Source organism: Balaenoptera physalus, assembly GCF_965194825.1.
Source record: "Balaenoptera physalus genome assembly, contig: HAP1_SCAFFOLD_667, whole genome shotgun sequence".
NCBI lineage: Eukaryota > Metazoa > Chordata > Mammalia > Artiodactyla > Balaenopteridae > Balaenoptera > Balaenoptera physalus.
In genome coordinates this window covers 501,104-507,103 of record NW_028126089.1, presented here as the reverse complement: position 1 = coordinate 507,103, position 6,000 = coordinate 501,104, and the positions used below count along the sequence as shown (strand labels likewise).

General features: G+C 54.3%; 1 long non-coding RNA gene across 2 annotated transcripts in view; it reads right to left on the bottom strand.

The window, feature by feature from the left end:
• Positions 1-409: 409 nt before the first annotated feature.
• LOC309653602 overlaps positions 410-6,000 on the bottom strand; it is a 29,266-nt gene continuing 23,675 nt past the window's right edge. For both annotated transcript variants that reach the window (XR_014259267.1, XR_014259268.1), the window contains exon 3: positions 410-555. This is a non-coding gene — a long non-coding RNA (uncharacterized lncRNA). The remainder of the gene's footprint in view (positions 556-6,000) is intronic.

The window sequence follows — 6,000 nt, the reverse complement described above, 5'->3', positions numbered from 1 at the left end:
GTTACGCAAGCGTACCTGCGGAGGCTAGAACCTGGGCAACTTAAAGGTTTGGCAAGCAGCCCTGAGACATTAGAATCCAAGCTTCCAAAGGGAAAATGCTGCTTTTGTTGGCAGAGCCACCTACTCTTGTTAGCACCCAGCATAAGTACCGGCAGGATGGGAGCTGCGAAGGGAAACAAACGGGACACACTGGGCCCCTGAGAAGCTCCCCTCCACACTTGCAAGCAGCCTGTTCTCTGGAGGAACATACTCGTTTCCTCCCCGGGCGTGCCTGCAGTGAGTAGAAGCTAGGCCTTCCTAGGGTTTCGCAAACAGCTCCGAGGCTACAAGAATCCAGATTTCCAAAGGGGAAAAGACTGCTTTTGGAAGCAGGGCCATCTATCCTAGTTCACAGCAAACATGAGTCCCTGCAGTAGTGGAGCTACTGAGGGAGAGCATGGCGAACCCTGGGAACTTCGCTAAGTACCTTTTACTGTGCAGGCTTTGAAGTGTGGCAAGATCCCTGAAGGAGGGCTGGCCTGAGCGAGGCCTAGTTGGCTCTACCTCTTCCGGGGCCTAGCAGGGTAAAGGAAGAATTGTGCTCTTTGCTCAGCTTGGACCTCACATCGACGTCCTGCTAAACCAACGAGCCAGGCGGTGTGAGCTGATGGATGGAAGGCTGAGCAGAGTGATTTTCTGAGTGCAGGTTGGGCCCTTGTATTCACTGAATCCACGATACCCAGCACATGACACCGGCTCTGACTGTCTTCGCGAGATGGGACAAGCTGCGGCAACCTAGGTTTCCAAAGGAAGAGAGAGAGCAGTGTGCCGCCTTGGGCTCTGCATGCAAGAAATGTTCCGAAGGGACTACACGGCTGCTTGTTGCTCAGCAGGCAGAGAGGAGACGTGGGAGGCATCGGTGTGGTAGCATGGGAAAAGGTGCGGAGGCCAGAGTCCTTAGAGTCCCGAAAGCTATTCTCGTGTTCCATTGAAGCACAACAACGGTGGAGACCTCATGGAAACTGAGGCACGCAGAGCTTGCCCGGTGGAAACTTAGGCACTAACCTGAGGCTCAGGGTGGCCTTGCGCTTTCCCAGGAGGAACGAGGTCTGCGGCATTAACTCTCCTCCAGCGTGGCAGGAACCCGGTTTCTCGGGGGAAAGTCCTCGTTTGTTACGCAAACGTACCTGTGGAGGCTAGAACCTGGGCAACTTCAAGGTTTGGCAAGCAGCCCTGAGACATTAGAATCCAAGCTTCCAAAGGGAAAATGCTGCTTTTGTTGGCAGAGCCACCTACCCTTGTTAGCACCCAGCATAAGTACCGGCAGGATGGGAGCTGCGAAGGGAAACAAACGGGACACACTGGGCCCCTGAGAAGCTCCCCTCCACACTTGCAAGCAGCCTGTTCTCTGGGGGAACATACTCGTTTCCTCCCCGGGCGTGCCTGCAGTGAGTAGAAGCTAGGCCTTCCTAGGGTTTCGCAAACAGCTCCGAGGCTACAAGAATCCAGATTTCCAAAGGGGAAAAGACTGCTTTTGGAAGCAGGGCCACCTATCCGAGTTCAGAGCAAACATGAGTCCCTGCCGTAGTGGAGCTGCTGAGGGAGAGCGTGGCGAAACCCTGGGAACTTCGCTAAGTACCTTTTATTCTGCAGGCTTCGAAGTGTGGCAAGATCCCTGAAATAGTGCTGGCCTGACCGAAGCCTAGTTGGCTCTATCTCTTTGGGGGCCTAGCCGGGTAAAGGAGGAATTGTGCTCTTTGCTCAGCTTGGACCTCACATCGACGTCCTGCTAAACCAATGAGAGAGGCGGTGTGAGCTCCTGGATGGAAGGCTGAGCAGAGTGTTTTTCTGAGTGCAGGTAGCGCCCTTGTCCTCACTGAGTCCACGTTACCCAGCACATGAGACTGGCTCTGACTTTCTTGTGAGCTGGGACAAGCTGCGGCAAACTAGGTTTCCAAAGGAAGAGAGAGAGCAGTGTGCCGCTTTGGGCTGTGCATGCAATAATTGTTTCAAAGTGCCTACAAGACTGCTTGTTACTCAGCAGGCAGAGAGGAGACGTGGGGGGTGGGGGGTCCGTGTGGTAGCATGGGAAACGGGGCGGAGGGCAGAGTGCTTGGAGTCCTGAAAGCTATCCTCGCGTCCATTGAAGCACAACAACGGTGGAGACATCATGGAAACCGAGGCACGCAGAGCTTGCCCAGTAGAAACTTAGGAACTACCCTGAGGCTTAGGGTGGCCTTGCGCTTTCCCAGGAAGAACGATTTCTGCGGGATTAATTCTTCTCCAGCGTGGTAGGAACCCGATTTCTCGATGGAAAGTGCTCGTTTGCTACACAAGCGTACCTGCGTAGGCTAGAACCCGGGAAACTTCAAGGTTTGGCAAGGAGCCCCTGAGACACTAGAATCCAAGCTTCCTAAGGGAAAAGGCTGCTTTTGTCGGGAGAGACACCTACCGTTGTTAGCACCCAGCATAAGTACCTGCAGGATGGGAGCTGCGAAGGGAAACAAACGGGACACACTGGGCACCTGAGAAGCTCCCCTCGACACTTGCAAGCAGCCTGTTTCTCTGGGGGAACATACTCGTTTCCTCCTCTTTGGTGCCAGCAGTGAGTAGAAGATGGGCCTTCCTAGGGTTTCGCAAAAAGCTCCAAGGCTATAAAAATCCAGATTTCTAAAGGGGAAAAGACTGCTTTTGGAAGCAGGGCCACCTCTCCTAGGTGAGAGCAAACATGAGTCCTGCAGTAGTGGAGCTGCCGAGGGAGAGCATGGCGAAACCCTGGGGACCTCGCTAAGTTGCTTTTAAACTGCAGGCTTCGAAGTGTGGCATGCAAGGAGGGCTGGCCTGAGCGAGGCCTAGTTGGCTGTACCTCTTCCGGGGCCTAGCAGGGTAAAGGAGGAATTGTGCTCTTTGCTCAGGTTGGACCTCACATCGACGTCCTGCTAAACCAACGAGCCAGGCGGTGTGAGCTCCTGGATGGAAGGCTGAGCAGAGTGTTTTTCTGAGTGCAGGTAGGGCCCTTGTCTTCACTGAGTCCACGTTACCTAGCACATTAGACCGGCTCTGACTGTCTTCGTAACCTGGGACGAGCTGCGGCAACCTAGGTTTCCAAAGGAAGAGAGAGAGCAGTGTGCTGCCTAGGGCTGTGCATGCAAGAAGTGTTCCGAAGAACCTACACGGCTGCTTTTTGCTCAGCAGGCACTGCGGAGACGTGGGGGGGTCCAAGAGGTAGCATGGGAAACGGTGCGCAGGGCAGAGTGTATGGAGTCCTGAAAGCTATCCTCGCACTTCGTTGAAGCACAAAACTGTGGACACCTCATGGAAACCGAGGCTCGCAGAGCTTGCACGGTGGAAACTTAGGCACTACCCTGAGGCTCAGGGTGGCATTTCGCTTTCCCAGGAGGAACGAGGTCTGCAGAATTAACTCTCCTCCAACATGGCAGGAACCCGGTTTCTCGGGTGAAAGTGCTCGTTTGCTACGCATGCGTACCTGCGGTGCCTAGAACCTGGGCAACATCAAGGTTTGGCAAGCAGCCCCTGAGACACTAGAATCCAAGCTTCCTAAGGGAAAAGGCTGCTTTTGTCGGCAGAGCCACCTACCCTTGTTAGCACCCAGCATAAGTACCTGCAGGATGGGAATTGCGAAGGGAAACAAACGGGACACACTGGGCACCTGAGAAGTTCCCCTCGATACTTGCATGCAGCGTGTTTCTCCGGGGGAACATGCTCGTTAACTCCTCGTTGGTGCCTGCAGTGAGTAGAAGCTGGGCCTTCCTAGGGTTTCGCAAACAGCTCCGAGGCTACAAGAATCCAGATTTCCAAACGGGAAAAGACTGCTTTTGGAAGCAGGGCCCCCTATCCTAGTTGAAAGCAAACATGAGTCCTGCAGTAGTGGAGCTGCCGAGGGAGACCATGGCGAAACCCTGGGGACCTCGCTAAGTTGCTTTTAATCTGCAGGCTTCTAAGTGTGGCAAGCAAGGAGGGCTGGCCTGAGCGAGGCCTAGTTGGCTCTACCTCTTCTGGGGCCTACCAGGCTAAAGAAGGAATTGTGCTCTTTGCTCAGCTTGGACCTCACATAGACATCCTGCTAAACTAACGAGCCAGTCGGTGTGAGCTCCTGGATGGAAGGCTGAGCAGAGTGCTTTTCTGAGTGCAGGTAGGCCTTTGTCCTCACTGAGTCCACGTTACCTAGCATATTAGACCGGCTCTTCTGTCTTCGTAAGCTGGGACAAGCTGCGGAAACCTACGTTTCCAAAGGAAGAGAGAGAGCAGTGTGCTGCCTTGGGCTGTGCATGCAAGAAGTGTTCCGAAGTACCTACACGGCTGCTTGTTGCTCAGAAGGTACTGCAGAGACTTGGGGGGGATCCAAGTGGTAACATGGCAAACGGTGCGGAGGGCAGAATGTATGGAGTCCTGAAAGCTATCCTCGCACTCCATTGAAGCACAACAACTGTGGAGACCTCATGGAAACCGAGGAACGCAGAGCTTGCCCGGTGGAAACTTAGGCACTACCCTGAGGCTCAGGGTGGCATTTCGCTTTCCAAGGAGGAACGAGGTCTTCAGAATTAACTCTGCTCCAACGTGGTAGGAACCCGGTTTCTCGGGGGAAAGTGATCGTTTGCTACTCAAGCATACCTGCGGTGCCTAGAACCTGGGCAACATCAAGGTTGGGCAAGCATCCCCTGAGACACTAGAATCCAAGCTTCCTAAGGGAAAAGGCAGCTTTTGTCGGCAGAGCCACCTACCCTTGTTAGCACCCAGCATATGTACCTGCAGGATGGCAGCTGCGAAAGGAAACAAACGGGACACACTGGGCACCTGAGAAGCTCCCCTCGACACTTGCAAGCAGCCTGTTTCTCCGGGGTAACATACTCGTTTCCTCCTCGTTGGTGCCTGCAGTGAGTAGAAGCTGGGCCTTCCTAGGGTTTCGCAAACAGCTCCGAGGCTACAAGAATCCAAATTTCCAAAGGGGAAAAGACTGCTTTTGGAAGCAGGGCCACCTATCCTAGTTCACAGCAAGCATGAGTCCCTGCAGTAGTGGAGCTGCCGAGGGAAAGCATGGCGAAACCCTGGGAACTTCGCTAAGTATCTTTAACTGTGCAGGCTTTGTAGTGGGACAAGATCCCTCAAGGAGGGCTGGCCTGAGCGAGGCCTAATTGACTCTACCTCTTCCGGGACCCTTGCAGGGTAAGGAGGAATTGTGCTCTTTGCTCAGCTTGGACCTCACATCGACGTCCTGCTAAACCAACGAGCCAGGCGGTGTGAGCTCCTGGATGGAAGGCTGAGCAGAGTGTTTTTCTGAGTGCAGGTAGCGCCCTTGTCCTCACTGAGTCCACGTTACCCAGCACATGAGACCGGCTCTGACTTTCTTGTGAGCTGGGACAAGCTGCAGCAAACTAGGTTTCCAAAGGAAGAGAGAGAGCATTGTGCCGCCTTGGGCTGTGCATGCAATAAGTGTTTCAAAGTGCCTACAAGGCTGCTTGTTACTCAGCAGGCAGAAAGGAGACGTGGGGGGGCGGGGAGATCCGTGTGGTAGCATGGGAAACGGTGCGGGGGCAGTGTGCTTGGAGTCCTGAAAGCTATCCTCGCGTTCCATTGAAGCACACAACTGTGGAGACTTCATGGAAACCGAGGAACGCAGAGCTTGCCCGGTGGAAACTTAGGCACTACCCTGAGGCTCAGGGTGGCATTTCGCTTTCCCAGGAGGAGCGAGGTCTGTAGAATTAATTCTCCTCCAGCGTGGCAGGAACCCGGTTTCTCGGGGGACAGTGCTCGTTTGCTACACAAGCGTACCTGCAGAAGCTAGAACCCGGGAAACTTCAAGGTTTGGCAAGCAGCCCCTGAGACACTAGAATCCAAGCTTCCAAAGGGAAAAGGCTGCTTTTGTCGGCAGAGCCACCTACCCTTGTTAGCACCCAGCATAAGTACCTGCAGGATGGGAGCTGCGAAGGGAAACAAACGGGACACACTGGGCACCTGAGAAGCTCCCTTCGACACTTGCAAGCAGCCTGTTTCTCCGGGGGA